At 38.7% G+C, this 21,837-nt stretch overlaps 1 protein-coding gene across 4 annotated transcripts in view; it reads right to left on the reverse strand.

The window, feature by feature from the left end:
• Positions 1-21,837, reverse strand: part of IL1RAP (interleukin 1 receptor accessory protein) — a 152,171-nt gene that overhangs the window by 110,585 nt on the left and 19,749 nt on the right. The gene's annotated exons all lie outside the window — the stretch shown is intronic.

Below are 21,837 nucleotides of genomic sequence, written 5' to 3' on the forward strand. Positions count from 1 at the left end.
GAAAAACATTAGACAAACCCAAAAGAGGAACATTCTACAAAACAACTGGTGTGTAAATTTCAAAAGTATCAAGGTAGGACGTTAATGAACATGGAAAGACTGTTGCAGGCTAAAGGAAGCAAGGCAAGAGAACTAAATGCAATGCCTGATCGTGAAACGAATCTTTTGGCTATTAAAACATATTTGGGATTATGGATCAGGAAAAAAAAATGCTCTTTCTGCTGTACTGTAACTTCTTCTGTAAATTTGAGATTATGTAAGTTTCTCTTGTCATCCAACCCTCCCCTGACACAGCACAGAGAACACTGCTGCAGCAGAGGCATTTCAAACATGTGAGAGTAGGGAGTAGAGAAGGAAGCAGAGTAGAGAGGAGGGAGGAAGGAGCATATCACTTGGGCAATGTGATGCCATTTGAAGTTCAAATAGGGAATTAGGTGAAATTATCACCACCACAGGCATAAAACAGACATATCACCTGTGGACTAAGATCCAGTCACCTCCAGGTTAGGAAATTAATTACTTTTCCCAGCGTAGAAAAGTTTCCTAGCCATCTGAGGTTTCCTCCCCTTAAATTTCACTTAACAACATTGCCACTAATAACCTCTCTAATTCAAAAGGATGGTCTGAAGATCACGATCCTGTCTGTGAGACTCTCGAGAGAAAGGCATTTTCTACAAGCTGTTAGAAAGGCCAGAAGTAACAAAACTGTGGCTGAGTTTTCATGGATTTCTCTATAAAACCTGTAATTCCCTAGCTTCTGAATCTACAGCCTCAAATTTCATTCAAATCAATGTATTTATTGAGCCCCTATTTTATACACTTTAATAGAAGTTGTGCAATATATAGAAATAAAAACACTGTTCATCTGTTCATTTAATCAAGGATCTCACAGGTAGGGAGCAAAGTTACACACACACACACACACACACACACACACACACACACACACTAAACAACAAGAAAGCAAATGGCCAAGTAGGATACAATTCCTCCAAAATCTGAAATGAAAATTATCATGTCCTGTGCTGAGCAATCTGCAAAAGGACCACGTGGCCAAAAAATAAGTTTGAAAAGTAACATATCACATATCTCTTGGAGATTCACAATACACACTGGCATTTTAAATGCTTGGGGTAATCTGCCAAGTAAATACTGTGGTCAGCTTGGCTTAACACAACATTAACCATTTTGAGACAGCCAAATATAAAGGGCCCCCAGGAGAACCTTCGACTTGTCTACACACTGGTTGAAGGGGGTGGAGTCATGAAAGTTTGCACCATTTGCAGGCAGGAGGAGCCTGGTCTCTACTACTCCTGGGTGGTAACCAGGGATTCAATCTGTGAGGTGGGAAGCCTGCTAGCAAGACTTGCACTTTGCTGAGAGTCCGTTTCCTTTCTTTTTCTTTTTGCCCAATGAATTCCATTTTTCTTACCCTTCTGTATGTCTGTGAGCCTAATCTTTCCTGGTTGTGTGACAAGAACCCAAAGGAGAAAGTCCTACAACTTCTTTGGTGCCCAGAACATGGGGTTTGAGAAAGGGTTAGTGAGATGCAAACCAAGAAATCTCTTTCCCTCTCATTTCTAAACCTTTCCATCCTCAGACTTCTGAGGGTAGGGGAAACTGTGCCCCCACAACTGTCACTACGAGGTGTTAGGAAAGATGGCCTCAGTCCAACCTAGCCTTTCCACGGCCTTTTCCTTCTTTCTTACAGATGGACAGGCAAACAATAGCTCCCCCATTCCCCCTCGCCTCCTAGCTGGGGCTGGGGAATGCCAGGCATCCATGGCATCTTCCCCTCCCTGGCCAAGGGGTTCAATCCCATTGGACAGCAATTAAGTTTCTCTCCCCGGTGGAGGAACGTATTTGCATAAGAATAAGAGGTTCTTCCGTAGGCATGTAATTTTTTTTTTCCTTTCCTTTTCTCCATCAGGTCAGGAGTTGACCTTTAAGTATGGTTGTTGTTTATTTATTAATTTTTTGTTGTTTTTTTCCCTTTAAGAAGACATTTTACTAGGCTAGGAATGATAAGGATCAATGTTTATATTCTCTGTAAAGTTTTAATTATGAGAAAGGATTTGTGAGGTTGGTCTTAAGCTGTAGCCAACATGGTGTGCTTTGCAGTCTTTCTATAGGGTCTGTAAAATACTTTGTTATAGGCCTCTATCTTGTTTTATGTCCCTGGGGCCGTGGCATGTAGCCCCATGGCAAGGCTTTGTTTAGCTTACCCATGGCCCGGACTCAATCCTGGCTAAGGAAATGAGTCCTTTCGGGTTTGATATCTGTATGAGCTTTTGTTATTTGTTGATTCCCTTCCCCTCCACAAACTGCACTGGATTTTCCTTTCTCTGAGCCTTTAGTAAAATCTGAAAGCCAGAAATATTGGCCACTTGTCGCGTAATAAGGGAGTTAAAAGGATTTTCTTAAGGAGTGCTCAGCTTAATTAAAAGTGGATATCCAAGTTATAGCTATATTTAAAAAGTCTTTATGTTTTCCTTTTCTTGGACCTTGTTTTTCTGGAAAAAGTGTTTTGCTTTTTTCTAAGTCAACTAAATTATTTTTCTCCATTTTGCCTCACCACTTTTAACACCTGCATGAGAGGGGAGAGACCTCTGTTTTTCTCATGGAATCCCCAAAATTAAAAGCACGCAGAGGCTAATAATCCAAATATGAGATTGCCAAATGAAGGATCTTGTGGGGAATGGGTTTTCCTCTGCATGTCTGTGTAGTCATATACGTATTTTGTGTGTGATGTCTATAAAAAGAGCTCTAATTAATTGTCCTAAAGGAAGATAAGCACTTGGAGCAAATGTTTTCAAAAGGGAAGACAAAAGCTGTGGTACCTTTCAGTTTACGTGACTTTAATCTTTGAGAGAAATGTAAATTCTTGCCTGGGATTAAAGAATTATTTTAAATTAGGTAAGATAAAGCTAAAAGTTCAAACAAGCAGTAGAAGGAGTGTAAAAATTAATCTTGCAAAAATTCCCTGTGTGAACATGTTGACTAAATTCAAACAATTATTATATGGTTTTTCTGTAAATTGAGGATTGAAATAAAAGCACAACAAGGTACTCTTAAGGCACAAATTTGTTCTTTAGCAAAATTTGTAAAGGGCTATACAAGGTTTTTTTGCTTGTTAAATTTCTGAGTCATCATTTTTGTAAAATAATTTATCATAATCTGGAATTCTATTTCAGAACATCAAATGTTTTAAACCTCTAACATATTTATCAGGCTTCCTAAAATCAAACTTTAGTTACAAAATTGTCTTTCCTGACACCTGGCTTTTTGGATACTTCAAAGGGTCACTGGAGTGTCCAGAAAAGAAAGGTAAAAGGATTATTTAACCGTTTAGGTACATTGGCTTGCCAAAATGATGTTCAATCTTCTTTAGGAAATATTTTGGTGAATAATGCTAATATATGTTCCAAAATTGTATGGGATTTCTAAAATTCTAATGTGTGAGTATATTCTATCAATCATAACAAGTTTGTTATATTAAGTTATTGTAAACCACAGAGATAACCAAACTTTGTCAATTGTGTTTCTAACTGTAACTACCCTGGACATTTTGTTATTCACACACAATTGTTGAATTGTTTTAATCCTTTTCCAAAGATTGTTTACAATGAGCTATAAAACTTTGACAGGGGCTCTTAAATACAGGTTTATGATAACTTTGCAGATTGTAACAATGGAATAAAAGAAAAATGTACAGGACTCATAAAGAGCTGCAGTGTTCACAAATATCAAGCAAAACAAGAACTAAACAGACTGAACTGAGAAAACTGAAACAATATTTTAAATTTTTACTTGGAATATTGCTGATCCTTGTTTTGCTTTTCAGAGTCAAGGAAACTTACTTTGAACTATTTACAGCCTTTAATAATTGAATAAGGTATCTTCCTGTGAGGACAATTTGGAGCCGATTTGTTTCTCTCTCTCTGGTTCCTCCAGAATTTGGAAGCTATCTGTGAGTATTTTTAATTTACGGCAATATGGTTGTTTGATCAGTAAAATAAGCATCCATTTTTATTTTGCAACAAGACACAAATGCAGAAACTGTTTGTTTTACCAAGAGTTTGACTGAAGGGTATGCTCCACTTCAAGGAGTCAAGCTCGACTTGCAGAGCCAATGAAAACCCCTGGGGAAAAAAACTGGCTTCATACCCTTGTCTACGCAGTCCTTGCATAGGGTTCCTGACCTGTGGTCAGAAGCAAATGTCACTTTCTAACAAGCCCAGGAGCTCCAAATTCATCTTGGGACCTTAACAGGAGAGGATCACCCAACTCACAGGTATTTGAAGATACAAACCCATGGCTAGGCTCAGCTTTAAAAAGTCTGATCCGAGATTCCTTGTGGAACAGAGTTCCACCAAAGCCAATCGAAAAGGTGTATATAGAAATAGTTATTCTTGCTGTACTTTATGCAAATAATCAGGCCAAGCATAAGACTAAAGTCTATTTTGCAAACAAGTCAGTCCTACCACGTTTATTGTTTTAACAAAAATAAGGACTGAAGAGAAATTATGTTTCAAAACTTATCATACCTTTGTCATTAAATTCTAAACTCACTAGTTGTTTTTAAGTTTTTGCCTACATTTTAGACTAATCCTGCTTGTTCCTGTGAACCAATCAGCAATCTCCGGCTGCAGCTCAGAAAGAGCAAACAGGATGGGTAATGTAGAAATCTGGATCGATATTCTAGTTCTGAGCAATAATGCTGCAAATCCTGCCAGGTGATGGGAATAAACAGTATACCCATCACCCGGAGGTTTGCTTTTTGGGAAAGTAAGACCAAAGGAACTAACCAAAGCCAAGCACCATGCACCCAAATCTTAGCAAGCATAACTATAACCACCAGTTATCTGGAAATGTCACAAGACATCGTCTTCTCTCCCTTCTTGGAGGAGGACTCAATGCCATAGCTTTACCTCAGCATTTGGCTTATGTGAAGGAGTCCATGCAATTCCCCATGAGACACATTATTGTCCCAAACTCAATTTCAACCTTCGGGTCAAAGCCCTAGGAAAGACAACTGGATCTAAGGGATCCAGAGGCCAGTGATAACAGAGGTTAAAAGGCACAGTCGAGGTGAGAATGGCTAATTCCTGCCGATTAAGCCAAGACTCAAGTAACCCTAATTTCAACAAGTATGCCTTACCTTTCATGGATAAAGGTCATGCAAGTATCCATGGCACAAATGAGGTCTAGGGAACTCCAAGGCTACCGACAGTAGGGGGAATAGAGGCATAGGTGAGAGAAGATCATTCCTATTCTCTAAGGCCTCCCTGTTTCATGGGTGCCTGCTTTGGCACCCTTGGGTAGCATGTGCCAAGGCTGCCGGGACTCAGAGATGCAAGGATGGAAGAGGGAAAGAGGACACTCTTCCTTCTCTCCCTCACGCACCCCAGGTATTTGCTAGGAAGAGAAGGGAACCAGATATGCCTGCTCCCCTCTTTCTAGATGAGTAGCCATCCATCTTCACTCTGTACCCCTTTCAAATGCATCCTGAACCCTTGGAACTCCTTTGAAGAAAACATCTTCTTTCTTCCTTTCTCCTCCTCTGCCCTCTCTTCACTGATAGGTAATTGTGTCTGCATACTACAAAACACTCCCCTTGGATGCAGCCTCCAAACTGGGAAAAGTTAATTTCCCAAACCTTAAACCAGTTGGCTTAGTGTTGGGCTCAGGAGAAGGCAACTCACAAGCCTGACATGCCGGTAAAAGGGTAAAAGTTGTTTTACCAATCAGGCTTTTGGCCTCTCTCTGCCTGTGCAAACTGGTAAAAGGCCTTGGGATTTTTGAGCTGTCCTCACCCCCCACTTGTTTCATTTTAATACATGTTTTCTAATAACCCAGTCTGTCTCTTCTCACATTCAGGCCATCAAACTCCAAACACTCTTGCAACCGGAGCCTTGGATGATGAACCCTTCTGCCAGGGATCCCTACATAGGCCTCTGAGGGAAGGTCTGACTGTCATTTTCCCAAAACAGCATCCTCTGTTAGCAGGAAGCAGTTCAGATTGGTCTTCATCCTTCTCCTTATTCTATTGGCAGCTAGATGTACTTCTTTCAGGGAGAATGAGACAGTCAAGTATAAAGGGATCCCTGGAGAACCTCTGACCAGCCTGCGCACAGTAGAGCTACAGAGGTTCACACTGTTTGCAAGAGGGAGGAGCCTGGTTCCTCCTGTTCCTGGGTGGTAACCAGGGATTCAATCTGTGAGGCAGGAAGCCTCCTAACAGGACTCTTGCTTTGTTGAGAGTCCCTGTTTCCCTTTTTTCCCTTTTTGCCAAATAAATCCCATTTTTCTCACCCTTCTACATGTCTGTGAGCCTAATCTTTCCTGGTCATGTGACAAGAACCCTAGGGAGATGTCAGGCCTCTGAGCCCAAGCCAAGCCATGGCATCCCCTGTGACTTGCACCTATATGCCCAGATGGCCTGAAGTAACTGAAGAATCACAAAAGAAGTGCAAATGCCCTGCCTTGCCTTAACCGATGATATTCCACCACAAAAGAAGTGAAAATGGCTGGTCGTTGCCTTAAGCGATGATATTATCTTGTGAAATTCCTTTTCCTGGCTCATCCTGGCTCAAAAAGCTCCCCCACTGAGCACCTTGTGACCCCCACTCCTGCCTGCCAGAGAACAACCCCCCTTTGACTGTAATTTTCCTTTACCTACCCAAATCCTATAAAACGGCCCCACCCTTATCTCCCTTCGCTGACTCTCTTTTCGGACTCAGCCTGTCTGCACCCAGGTGAAATCAACAGCCACATTGCTCACACAAAGCCTGTTTGGTGGTCTCTTCACACGGACGTGCATGACAGGAGAATGTTCCACAACAATTTGACCATGAACCTCTTTTTATGCAATATACCTATGAAAGTTCCATTGAAAATACTGCCATAGTGAAAACTCTAATTGCAGAAGAGGGAGCCCAAGCCATAATTCCCAAATCAATCCTCAATCCACAAGATACACATGTTTTTTAAAACTCCACTTGAGACCAAATTGTCTATCACTGAAAGGAAATAAGTCTTAACTTTCCCACAGCCTAATTCAAGACTCACGTCCCTTCTGCAGCTTCTCCAGAGTCTCTCTTATCTTGCCTTTACCTAAATATAAACTATTCTTTTTCTAAAAACTCTGGGTAGATATCTACACCTGTCTTAGAGACCTGAGAAATTTCTGCCCTGATCTGTTTTGTTTAGATTTTTTTCTTACCACTCTTTTTTTGACTGGGAATCTATGTTTGTGTTCACAGTGTAGAGTCCAATTTTGTTATGCAATAAACACATACAAATACAAGGCAACTTCTGGGTAGTAGGAAGAACATTTCTCTAGGACATAGTCAACCTGTATTCTAGTTGGCTGTTGATTACTTTTTAACTGCATGGCCTTGGATAATGTACTTAACCCCTCTGAACCCTGGGATCCTTATCAATAAAATAAGGATTACCTCATAGGATGACACAAGGATCACAATAGATCATGTTTATGATAAAGCTTAATAAATCGTGAAGTATGATACAAACATGAGATGTTGATACTTTTATTTTACATATGGATTCACAGGCACACTGCATTCTCTAGTCGGGCCATATGTCATCCTAAGGATGGAATATTCTCAAAAGGCTGGTTCAAACAGACGTCACTGTAAGTTCTGTGACAGCCATCAAGATCCACTGCCTATGAAATGAACCTATCTTCAGAAATCAGACTTGAATGGATCCAAGCCATCTTTGGCCTCACAATACAGTCGATTGTCCCTTCACAGAGTACTTCCTAGTATCATTTCCCCAATTCTTTCAGAAAAATGATTGGCTCAATAGAAAGCATCCAGCAGATGAGGGTCTCGGTTCCCCTCCTGTTCAGGTACCCAGAAACCCCGGACAGGCTCCGCTTACTCCGTCATACCCTGCAGCACTCAGGGGCTCCTCATTCTCCATTACACAGAGAAATGGGCAGGACGAGTCCTCTGTCCTAGTTCTGACTCTGGCATTAACAAGTGCTATAACATTGGCTATGTACTTTATTGTCCTTATGCCTCAGTTTCCACAACTAGTTTTATTAGGAAGAGTTAAAGTCAAGAGTTAAATCAGAACGTTCACAGCAGACTTACAGCGCACCAGGCCAACACTTCACCACCTGGGGAAAGCACAGAGGCTTCAGTACAGCCTTTACCTTCAGGTATTCTCAGACTATAGGAGAAAACAGCCTATTAGGCATCCTCACTGCTCTAATCCCCAGTCTGGTCCCTGAAACACAAAGATAATATTCCAAGTCTTCCTGGGAACTCATATAAGCCAAAAAAGTAAGCCCTAAAGAAATATCATGTTTCTGTATCTAAAGTGTTAAAGAAAATCCCCTTATGAACTAACACTGAGGAGGTCTGTGTGAGTCTGTGTCCCTGTTGAGAAAATTCTATGGCTTCTTTCACTAATTTTTGGGCACCAGGATCATCCTGACAGATGGCAATGCGCACCCACCAGTCCTGTAGTCTGGGCTGTGACCTCAGTCCACCAGATCACACTGGATGGGGGGAGGGGGCGGAGGACTATGGCCAGAGTTCTTTTCATATGCATTGACATTTGGTGACTTTGTTGAAAATAAAGTAACACCATGCAATTTCTCTTTCATCAGAATGAGAATGAGCTGGAATTTTATGGTGCTATTATCTACTGATCCATAAACCACTAAAGACTCAAGTAACCCTAATTTCAACAAGTATGCCTTATCTTTACCATACAGTTACTTACAAAAAACAGAACACTGGCCTCACTCACAGAGAGGTGCTCAAGCAGTGCTTAATGTGAGGTTTTAAAATGCTTTGACAAGCATATTGAGCAGGAATGCAGAACATACACTAAAAAAGTATTGACAGAGGACAAGGGGGGCATTTTGTGGCTGCATCACAAGCTTTCAAGGGGCAATTTTCCCAATGCAAAGCTATTTCATGTAACTGGATACCTATTATGTGGGGCACTTATGCTAAATATTAACAGATGACACAAATTTTCATTGCCCCAGACATCCAGGAACTCACAACCTATAGGAATCTCCAATTTGCCTATGGCTCACTGTAACCTCATAGTTTAAAAGCCTGTTATTTAAATTACCAATTCCTGGCTCTGCCCCCATGGCACCTATGAAATATTGGGCCAGTTACTTAATCTCTTTGTGACTTACTTCTCCCACCTGCAAAGTGGAGAGAATAATAATTTCCACTTCCCAGGATTGCTGAGGGGATTATATGCGTTAACATATATAAAATACCTAAAAGTGTATTTGCTCTTATTATTTCTCTAACTCTACAAAGCTATTTAGCTGTGTTTGCTCATGCTATTATTAAGTATACAAATCAGTCCAAGCAACATGCCAGCATGCTGTGGGGAAGGAATTACTTGCATGTCAATGTGGTAGAGAGTACTTGTGGGGAGAGAAGAGGGGTTTAGACTGAGGAGTGAGGGTGGAAAGATTCCTTCGAGCTGCCACTGCAGCTGGTCTCTGAAGACAGGTAGCATATTCTGTGACGCAGCCATGCATAAGGAAGACAGGCTCTTCGGGGAAAATTAAAACAAAACAAGCCATACCTTTTCCCACTGATCTATAGAACAGGAAGGAAAACTGAACTGAAGAAAATTCAAATCAGATGAATATTCTCTTGCAGGTTTGAAGTCCCTTAAAATCTTGGGCTAAGAACAGCAACAGGAAATAGGAATTTTCTTCTGCGTGTCATTTCAAGGATGTACCCTGCATGGAGTTGCTAATCGTACTAATGGATAGTTACTACATTCTGTGTTAGGTGATTACAGGCATTAATAGGTCATCATCCAAGCAATGGGGCCAGGTAAAGTATGTTCCATTATGACTACACAGGGAATGAAAGCCATTTCCATCAGCACAAAAATATTTTTAAAACACTCTGTCATTCACAAAGTTTTTTTTTTTTTTTTTTTCACACATTTATACATTAAAACTTCACAACCTCGTAGGGATTCACACATACATGCATACCCAGCAGGGATTTCACACATATATACATTTCATCTCACAACCTAAAGAGATCTCCGGATCCTCAAGCTGCCAGGAGTTTGTCATTTAATTTCAATCCCATTTTACAGAAGAACTATAGCTTCATGGATACTAAATAGTGAAGCCAGTGTTCAAACTCAAATGCCTTGACACAAAATCTCATAATATTTCCATTGTATGTTCTTGTCATTGCCTTAAAAGTTTGTGTTAGAGATAAGGAGTCACTGCAACACAATTTTCTACTGGAATCTGAATGTCTATCTTCTGCTTAGCAACAATCTCAGCATTTGTCATGTCCTACAGAAAATCCCATGTTGCTTCATGTCATTGATCTGTAGCTGTCTCCAATAAAAGGACCCGAATGCCTGCTGTGGCCCTGGGAATTTTAAATAAGAAGTCAATGAGAGATGCTGGGAAGTGGTTCTATAATTGACTAGGGGCAGATAAAAACCTTGGTGGAATAATAATCATATCAATATGCTGGCTACCTGGATGATCCTGCAGTGAATGACAACAGGGCACTTCAACTCCAAAGCCTAGGGTGGCAGATCTGCATTATTAATCTCCCTCTGCAATAACCCTGCAGGGCCAGCGGCGCCGGCAATTCTACAGCTGAAATTAATGTCTTATTATTTCAGTCTGCTTTGGTTTCTTCAGATTCAGGAAAATAATATCAGATGTAGCAGCTCTGTTAACACAGACAGGGTTTTAAAGGATCTCCAGGCTATGAAAATATATTCACGTAAATCCCGGTGGGTAAATAGAGGATGGATACAATGCATAGTCCTAATAAATGTACCTACTTAATTTGAGTCTCCTGATATTTTCAAATTTCCTTCTTAAATTAACTTAGGCCCTCCGAAGGCCAAATATTGATCCACATCGTTCAGCTTAGGGTTTTACAGAATGATTTTGAAAAGTGATGTTTTAGTAATTCACCCTCAGTTTAGAGAAACATTAGATTATTAATACTAGGTGAAATAGGTTCAAAAGTTATCTTTTTCCACAGGACTTCTTTCAGGGCCTTTCAGGATGCTAATGCATGTTGTGAAACTAAATTACTTAGTAATAATATACAGTGTTTCTCAAACCTAATTGACTTTAGTAATTTTTGTTTAGTAACATCTCCAAGCATCAGGGTCCTCGCCACAGTTTAGAAATGCTGAGTGAAATTGTTTCAGAAAAAAAGGGCGGAGATGGAGTTTGACTGTGTAAGTTCCCCCAAACAGTGACCAAGCTTTGAGGAATTCCTATAAATTCTCTCACTGGGTGTATTACTCCTACTGGAGGTAGTTTTAGAGTAAGGGTCATGAATTTTTAATTGGGAAAAAAGTAGGAAATTCAAATCACTTCTCCAATTTGCTAAACCATTCCTGTGGCAAGCTGATGGAGGAACAATGGCATAATGATGAGCTAAAATGAGATGTAAGACATGCTGGTGGATTTAAGTATGATAATGCTATGCTCCACCAGTGTGGCTAATTGGAGTTGATTATAATTTCACTACTTCCAGAATTTTGGATTCTTAAAGACTGTTGCCAAATCAGAACATAAGATACCACACAGAAAAAGTCAGAAAACAGAGGGGAGCCTTTATTTTTCCAATGATAAAAGGAGTAAGCACCTATGAGACCGAGCAAATAACCCTTTCACCCATGTGACCTTAATGTTAGAAAAATTAAAAGTGCTATTATTTTCAATTGTTCTGCTGTTTCTGAAAAAGGGAAGAAAATGTATGTATTTATTAAGGTGACCCAAATACTAAGAGTTTTTGCATGTAAATATTCTTTCCATTCTCTAATATACAAAAAACAGACTGAAATCTCCTTCTCTAAATCCAAAGGAAGAGATATTTACCACACCGCAAACAAGAAGGTTCTCAGGTAAGGGTTGGGTGCCATGGGAACACCTGTAAAGGCTGACTGATGACAAAGACCAAAGCAATTTTCTCACACATCATATCCTAGTGCTGCTTCCCTGATGTCCTTCACTGACATTCTGGATCCTCCACGATCTGGCAGCGCAGCAAACTCTCTTTCTAACCCTTTGCTGTACCACTACTTCTCATATAGCAAGCACTCCCACCACAGGTACAAATACAGATACTGCTACAGATCACCCCATGCCTTCCCCTTTACTCATTTCTTCTGCCTGGCATGCCCTTCATTACCCTCTCCACATGTACAAATACCACCGGTCCTTCAGGACATATTTCAGAAACCAGTTCTTTCATGAAACCTCCCTGCTTCCCTCTGTCAGATGTAATTTCTCCCTTCTCCCTAAAACGCTAGCTATGCTTCCCATATAGTCTCAGTAATGTACTTTGTTCTCTTGTACTATTAATTAAGTGTGTATGTCTTCTCTCTTAAGACCTTTGCTGACAGGGTCCACTTCTGATTCATTTTTGGCTCTGAGGGTCTAGCATGAAGCCTGGCATATAGAAAACGCTTTGGATTTTTCATTGAATGATTACATTCTTCTAAACAGAGTGATTCTACAGGCTATTTCTCAATCCAGGAAAATACTATAATTCCTTTATGCGTTTTCTGCCCCTTCAGTCTCTCAACACTCATTTCGTTCTCAGACCATCATAGGTGGGGGTGACTTTTCCACTAAAACATGTCAGGCAAGGAGCATTTAAGAGAATACCTTTGCATTGCCATCTGCCTTTGTCAGTGTAAGCCTTGGTCATGCTGCTTTATAATACATACATTTGCATTTATCATGTGTATGGTGACACTGAACAAGAGTTGCTTAGTGAGCCCCCACCCAATGACCATCGAGTGAACAGCCTGGAATTACACCAAGAATTCTGTTTAATTTGGATTCACATGTCTGAGTTAACATTATTGCAGCTCATCTTATTTTTATTTTTAATTTTTTTGGCTAGGGTGAACTCCTCTCAGCCTGTTGCTGCTAGCAAAAAAACAATTTCCTTAATCTTTGTGTATGTTACAGTGGATAACTCTAATTGCCATTTCTAACCCCCAAAAGCTTTCAGGAAGCAGTTCCATTTAGAAAGGAAGAGTTTTCTATGAAAGAATATAACAGAAATTCCTTGAGCCCTTTCAGATCACTACCCAAACTCTGAGATCTGGAGTTTTTAAACTGGAAGCGTAATTTGGGTAAGGAAAAGAGGATATGATCAGGAATCAGAGGAAAACCAAGAGAGGGGAGGTTATAAGCAGAGACAGGAGTACATGTATAGAAGAGAGAACCCTAGAAAAATTAACTTTGAGAATAACATCTGTTCATTCACTCAACAAGCATTTTCCAAATTTCTGCTGCATGTTAAGTACATTATTCAATTGAAATAATTCATGCTTTAACACTATGCACAGTGCTTCTTTTCACGTCTTATTTTACTTCATATTCACACAACTTACTCAAAAAGGAATATAATTTTCCTGTTTTACAGATGATGAAATTAGGTGCAAAAAGGTGAAGTGTCTAACTCAAGATATCACGATAATCAAATAGCAAAGCTTGATTTTAAATAAGGTTCTCTGACGGCAGCAGATCGTCTGCCCTGATTCTTTCACATCATTCTCCTCAATGTCCATGGCAGTTTATAAAACAAAATATATGAAGTGTTCAATATTTCGCTTGCTGTGTCCAAAAGATCAATTAAGAAAGATAAAAATTCACTGGAGCAAGGGTTGTGAAAAATGCCAAATCTACATTAGTCAAATCCCTGAGCTACATGCAAAAAAAAAATCTTTCACTAGAAAGGTTTTTTATTATCAGTTTGAAAGTAATGGAGTGGCACAAATGAGCCATTTCTGGGGAACTGCACAGACTTCAGCTATTTATAATTAGTGTGGCATCACTTGTATAAATGGGTGCACCACATTCAAGGTTTTGAAGTTGTTTTTCTCAGTCAGTTTCCCAAGAAAACACCTTTGTCTTTAAAATCCTGGGCAAACACAATTCTCCACTTCTCATCCAGAGACAGGATATTGAAATTTCGTGGGCATTTTGAATAGGTTGGTTAAAGTGATAATGATGGTGGTTGCCGGGGCTGAGGGGAGGACAGAATGTGAAGTTAGAGTTTAAAGGCTACAGTTTCAGTACGAAATGTGAAAAATTCTGGAGATGAATGGTGGCGATAGATGCACAATGAAAACATACTTAACGCCACAAAACAGTAGACTTAAAAATGGTGAAAATGGTAAATTTTACCACAATAAAAATACAAATTAAAGAAATGCTAATGAATTTTCGAATCAGATTCCGACATGGAGGTGTATAATTTATCACCACAAGGCCAAAGACAAACCTCGGCTGAATCTCAAACTCAGAAAAAGTAAAACTTTAATTCTGAACTGCTTAGTTAAACATAATGAAATAGGACCTATCTTCTGTCAGAATAAGTACACATTAAAACCAGGAAGCCTAAAGATTCCTCCCTCTTTTTCTCAGAGCATTTACTTTGGCCAATGTGCAATTATTGAGCACTTTTTACACTCTTTGAAATGTATATAAATCCTTTTGAAGACTAGACAAGGCCTTTTGTCAGCTTTGTGACCTAGGAATGCCTTTTACTAGGAAGACCTAGAGGTCATCTCTTTGAAAAGTGAACATCATGGGAGATAGCACCCCTATCTCCCAGTTTCTATAAGAGTGTTGGACCCTAACTTTGGTAGGCAACTTGCACCAAGTTAAAAAACTACCTCCTGTCATGAGAAGTTTGTTTTTCCTCTGACCAAAACCAGTCAGCTAACATGGATGGTCATCTCAATCACCAGGTAAAGTTAGGATGAGCTATGTGTGACAAAGGGTGCTGTCAAGCTTACTTGAGGACAAGTTATTGTTTATCTTGAAAAAAATGTATGTAATGGGCTGTTTGGCTTCATAAATGAGTAAGAGTTCTTTCTGTTTTTGCAATCTCTTAGTGGATTACCTATGATGTACATCACATTCTGACTTAATGCTTGCTCAAGAATAAAAAATAACTGTGTTCTCTCTCTCCCCTACTTTTACAGAGAGAATTTCTCAGGTGGGAGATTTTTAAATTTTATTTCCCCAACAGCTCCTAAACTTATAACCTCTATAATTTTCATTAAAGTAAATTTTGTTATTAAAAAACTCAACATAGACACATGGAAAGACTAATTCCTGTTCTTACAAACAGGTAGGAAAATCAGAAGAAAGAGCAAAATGGACTTCTCAGGAGGAAAAAAAAAGAAAAGACAAAGTTTAAAATAATGAATAAGTATTGGTATCCATAAGAACAAATAAATGGTTCATTGCACAGCCAGGACAGGAAGAAATTTCCCTATAGACAGGTTCATGAAAAGAGTTTTGTAAAATGACTTCCAAAAAGAGAATTACCTGCCTTTGAGCCTTTGAGGCTTGCAGCTTCAGAATGGACATCATACAAACATTCATCCACCAAAGACAAAAACAGAAGGACAAAGGGAGAGAAAGGTAGTAAGAGACCTTGCGAAGAAGGGAGGAAGGCAGAGAGGACAGAAGAGAGAAGAGAGAGGGGATATGTGAATCGGAATAACAAGTAATGAGAACTCATCCAAACTGTCCCTCAATGTTTCACCAACTTTATCATTTTTGCATATCCAAGACATCCTAGATCTCTCTAAACAAAAACTCGATGACAGTGTTTTCTCATTATGTGTGAACATCTTATCTCCTTCATTTCATTGTAAGCAACTTAAGGTTTGAAGATGAAACAAGTAGTGTTATGTTTTGGTTCCTATAATTCATTTTTGTATCATTGAAATGCCACAGGGAAAGCACAGACCCATAAAATACATTTTAAAAAATATAGCCTATAAACGTAGAAAGAAGTATTTAAACAATGTCTTATTCTTAATAATCTAAAAGAAATGGATGTAACGGGCATGACATATTCAAGATCTGCTTTAATTACAGAAATAAAAATGGCAAGTCCCTGCTAGGTTGGTTCTTATATATGTAAAAAAAAATCACCCGTTAGGTTATTTTAAAAATTTTATCCTTATTTTATTTTATCTATAATTATATTACTTATATATTTCATTTTATTTTTATTTTTAATTTATCCTTATTTATTTTATTTTATGTATTTACACACATTGTAATTTTATTAGTTATACACAACATTTTGTGAAGGATCAGGAATATCACCAGAGTTATACGATACAGATGTTTTAAGTATTGGAATGCGAGTAGAATAACTATGAAAACTGCAAAAGAAAAATGTAGAGATGAGAGGAGAAGGCAAAAGTGACACTAAGAAAAGCAGGAATACCAGGGGAAGTGGCGAAGATGGAGATACTTGGAGAACAAATCTAAATGTAAGTCTGTTACAATCTGTATCACAAGATAGAAAAGCTTTTTTGAAATTATGAAGCTTTTCCTGGGCAAATTTTACAAAGGGAAATATAATAAACTAAAACAATGTTATTTTCCTAAGTTCAGATGCCCCAAATTCTAATGCTGGACCTTACTCTGACCTTGTGATCAGGCTTCCAATTCTTGAACAAATATATAATTGTCACAGATAGACAGATATAGTCCTATTCATAAAATATTAATACAAAGTATTTCCCTATGCTTTAAATATAATCCCCTGAATAATGAACTCACCTGAGCTTCTGAAAGCTCTAATCCTCCACATCACTGTAACTTTTTCTCAAAGAGGTGAGAGGAGGAGACAGATTTGATAAGATGGTAAGTCTCTGTATTAGTCTATTCTCACTCTGCTAAGAAAGACATATCCAAAACTGGTTAATTTTTAAAGGAAAGTGGTTTAATTGTCTCACAGATCAGCATGGCTGGGGAGGCTTCAGGAGATTTACAATCATGGAGGAAGGGGAAGCAAACACGTCCTTCTCCACATTGTAGTAGGAAGGAGAAGTACTGAGCAAAACGGGGCAAAGCCCCTTATAAAGCCATCAGATCTCGTGAGAACTCACTAGCGATCAAAAGAACAACATCATGGGGGTAACCGTCCCCATGATTCAATTACCTACCACTGGGTCCTTCCCACGACACATGGGAATGATGGGAACTACAATTCAAGATGTGATTTAGGTGGGGATACAGCCAAACCATATCAGTCCCTTTGTACTAGGGTCTATAAAACCCAACCACAGCAACGATGGAAACCAGACAATCTGAAAGACATCTTGCTGACAAGAATCATGGAAATACCCTGTATTTCCTTATTTCCCTCAAACACCCCTCTTCATTGAAAATGTGAGCTTTTATTCAACAACGCACTGTTAAGAGCTCCTGCGGTGTGCAAAGCACTCCACCCTGCCTTGCAGATGAATGCTGAAGACACAGTCTGTGATCACGAGACAGATTCTATCAGAACCCACTAACACAAAACCAACCAAGTGAAGGCAAAGTTGGGTATCTGCTCTAAGACAGTGCTTCTCAAATGGTAATATGCATAAGGAGAATCTGGAAAACTGGGTAAAATGGAGATTCACACATTCCATAAGTCTAGGACAAGACTCAAGATTCTGCATTTCTAGTCCACCCGCAGAGGCTGCTATTGCTGCTGCTCCTTAGACCACACATTGAGAAGCAACAGTGTAAGGCACAAAGTGTAAATAAAGGGCGGTGGATGATAAGTGAGCAGTGATTCTTGCTAGCTGATAGTGGTAGGGAGGGTTCATGAGGAAGATCTTGCATCTCAACAGGAAGAGGAACAGAGGTGTGTGTGTTTCTGTGTGGGTAGATGGAGGCCAGAAAGAATCACAGAGACAGTGGGGAGCAAAGAGAAGGGAATAAAAGAGAAGGTATTCCAAAAAGCAAAAATAATTTGAGTAAAGTTCTCAAAGCAGAAAAGTACATGAGATATTTACAGGAAAACAAGAAATCTAGTAAGACTAGAGTAGAACCTGCAGGTGAGTAGGCAAGGAATTACAGAAAACAGGCCTAGAACGATATGCCATGGAGAAATCATATACATCTTACGTAGATTTAACCCAACATTTTGGAGGGCAGGGGGTATCTGATCACCAACAAGTTAGGCAAATTTCAGCTGTAAAAATTAATTCTGTAGAATAAAAGACCTTGAAATTCTAAAGTTATTCATATTCTACACTTTGACATGTATTACTAAATGCTCATTATTAGTCTTCAATATAATTGCCTTTCTGTAAATCATAGCCATCTTCAAACGAATAACCTTCCTTCAAATGAGACTGTGTAAGATCAAAACAAAATATGGCCTGTTCCCACGCTCCTTAGAGTGTTCACCATTCAGCAGCCTAAAATTAAGCAATGGCTTAGTGGAATCACAAATCATTTGTATTTACTGTCAAAAGCTGCTAAATTCCTGAAATATTTCATAATGTAATATCCTGAAAAAGGAAACCAAATGAGGCCATAAGAGTGCATAGGTTCTCGTACAGCTGCCTGCATGTAAAGGAATAGATCTGAGTCAATGCTGTGTGGCAAGAAACAGAGAGGACTCACAGGATGCCCAGGAAACTCAAGCAGGTTGCCAAACCCTAATGGGCAAGTTCACTGCCTCCCTGCCAACATTATTAACAACAAAAAAAAAGAAGAAGAGAAAAGGTATCTAAAGTAAAGCATCTAATAAATTCTCTATCACTTCTTGTTTCTGTGTCTGTCCAAATCAGTAAAATATTTAAATACCACATTATCGCTCTTTGAGATAGGCTACGAGTCTCAGTAAGAGGTTCCAAGTTAATTTTTTAAATAAGTAAATGTCTAAAAGTTAAAAACAATCTATATTAGGTAGGAAGTGAAACACTGTGCCCCCTTCTCCTCTCCCTTTGGCATTCATCCAGTCTCTCTCTTAATATAACCATATATAACTACTACATTCAGATGCTTTCATTTTTTCATATATAACTGTTTTTCTTTTTACAAAAATTGAATGTATGCATATAAAAGATGCTTATTTTATTTAGTAATGTATCTTTCACATGTTTTCCGGATGAGTTTATGTAATCACATTTCTTTTTGTTTCTTTGTTTTTTAAATTATACGTTATTAGGAAAAGCATAGACCATGGTTGTCACCCTAATTCACACTTATATAGCATTGTGATCTATTATACATCATTTTTAATGGCTAAATGATTACATTGTCTAGCTTATGATAGTGTATTTAACCATGTCCCTATGGATGGCATTTTGATTATTTCCAAAAAAATGCCATTTTCAACCACATTTAGGCTTATGGTAATTTTCTTCAGGATAACTTAAAAATCATTAGGGGTCCTAGCATCTACCTAAAAGATCACAGTAAAAATACGAAATGAGTCTACTGGCCAGTGAAAACATCCAAAGAGGAGAAAAGTGAGACCTGCAAAATCAGAGGCATATGGTCATACCTCAACAGCTGGTAACTCAATTACAAGACAGTGTCAATTATCAAGTAAATACCAGTAGCCAACAACTAGAAGAACCAGAGCTGCAAACGGTAACTAAGATGTATCAGCTTAAAAAAAATTAAAAAAGAATCAACTTTATTTATTGTACAGATCTTCAGATAACAACTTGGTTATCTGAGTCCTTATGGCTAAGCAGAGAAAAAGTCACAAACTTGCATGAAGGACAAATGGCTTTTACAAGTAGGCATGTTGATAGCAGGTGCAAAAGTTGAACTACTAACACCTAAAAAGAAAAGAAAGCCAAAAAGCAAAAACTAGCCATATGGAGGCCTGGGGCCATTTCATGTTAGAGTCTTACGTATTTCAGCACATTCTGGGAACATCATTTATGTACAGTGAAAAATAATTCATGTTCAAAATCACAGCCCCAAATTAATGAAAGTATAATTTCTCAGGATATTTGCTATATGATAGCAGTGTAGTATGGAATACACCTGAGAAAGACAACCTATCAAAACAGTTAAAACAAGATCCTTGATCACAGGAGACCTAAGGAAGACTTTGGGCCAACCACAGCACTAAACAGACAGAAACACAAGCAAAAGCACAAAAGTAGCATGACTGATCCAACGTCAGTGGGTTTTTGGAAATAATCTGAGCTATTAAGCCAGGATACATGAATCTTATGCCACTGTGTGTGTGGCTACTCCACAATTACAAAATTGGTCATTACAAACCGAAACTTGAACTAGAAGACACTCATTGTTTAGCATTTTCAGAGAACTGAAGATTTACCTTAAGAAATATTGTGATCAGAAATGTGAATGTAAGTGGCCCTGCTGGGGAGCTGAGAGTGAGGTATAAGTCATAGTTAATTGTTGTTGTTGTTTTGAGGAGGTAGATCTTCTAAAACCCAAGAGAAAAAAATAGCATTAATTGTTGGCCAGGAATAGAGCTGTACAAACAAGAACTTATGTTTAACACGTGGATAATGGGGAAACTAAGTCACACACATATGCAAAACTAGCAAATCTTCTTGCTTCTGTTTGGTTAACCACTAAACTCTATTGTTTTGAATCAACTAACTTTCAAAACATAGCTTGATTGTTTCTCTAAGTGTTCATCATTGCGAAATAAACAGAGTAGGCAGTGTACTTGAAAGCACATTGCACAAGCAGGCAGGAGACTTGAGTTCAAGTTGCAGTGTACCTCAAGAACAAGGGCCTCAGGGTTGATATGTAAAGCGAGTAAACTGAATTTGATAATCTTAAACTTCCTCATGACTATTATTCATGTTTCTAGTCAGCTCTTAGCAAATAGAAACCAGGCAAATATGGGAAATCCATATACTCTGCAATACACAGTACAGACTAAAATTCCTTATTTGGGACCTTTTTTGCAAAGGCTTTCTGAGACATATTTTAAATAGAGGATTCTGATTTTCCTAAGCCCCACACTTCACTTTGCTGGATTTTTTTTTTTTTTTAATTCTCTTACACTTTATCTTCCTATCCAGATGACATCTAGAAAATCAGAAAGGACCTCAGAAGTCAATAATGTTATTTGGGACACTATTTGGGAAGTAGAAGCCCAGGAAAGAGAGGTGACTTTCATGAGGTCAATAACTCACTAGTGGAAATGTGAGAAGATGGCTTTTGATTCCCCGTTCAGGCCTGTCTACCAACTCTGAAAACTACTAAGAAATATAACTGCCCCCTAAAAATAACATACCATTTGTATCCAGGAAAAAGAGTCATGTCTGAACAGGCAGTGGTCCTATATCAAAAGAAGACAGCTACTTGGGCCCAGAAGCAATGCTCAGGCTGCAAAAGGAGCTGAAGTTGCTGTTCTTTTCCCATGACTTTGTGAAGATTTATGGTGTACATGGGAAATCTTGGCCCAACGTCCTATAGGCAGCACTGGATCGGATGTCTGAGGACTCCTTACAGCTATGAAGTTCTTAACATCTTTATTTCCTGGGAACAGCTGGACTGACCTGACTAAAAATATCTGGTGAATTTCTGAAGTTTTTCTATAAGGCATGAAACTTCATAGTTTGAAATATCCAAACAAGATAGATTTGAGCAAAGCATACTGAGCTGTAACATTACATTAACCAAAAAAAAAAAAAAAAAAAAAAAATGAAGTGGGTTGGAGATTATGGACGTCTCTGTAAATCCTGAGGGGAAGGATCATCTTATTTAATTGAAAACCACTGTCCATTCTTAGTTGCAGCACTGATCAGTAGAACCCACTGCCAGTTTTTTTATCTTTCTTTTTATTCTTTCAAATCAAAGCTGTTAATCAGCAGCTGGAGACTTCCTATCATTGCAACACTCTTTCCTTCAAGAACCAGGGAACTGTCTCAATCCTGACATTAAATCAAAGGATTATCATATTTGACTAGCAGAGCTTTCAGATGAGTCGTAAGCCAATTAAAAGAAAAGAAAAAAAAATAGAAAAAACAACAAAAAAGGAGTTT

The sequence above is a fragment of the Rhinopithecus roxellana genome, chromosome 1 (genome assembly GCF_007565055.1).
Source record: "Rhinopithecus roxellana isolate Shanxi Qingling chromosome 1, ASM756505v1, whole genome shotgun sequence".
Lineage (NCBI taxonomy): Eukaryota > Metazoa > Chordata > Mammalia > Primates > Cercopithecidae > Rhinopithecus > Rhinopithecus roxellana.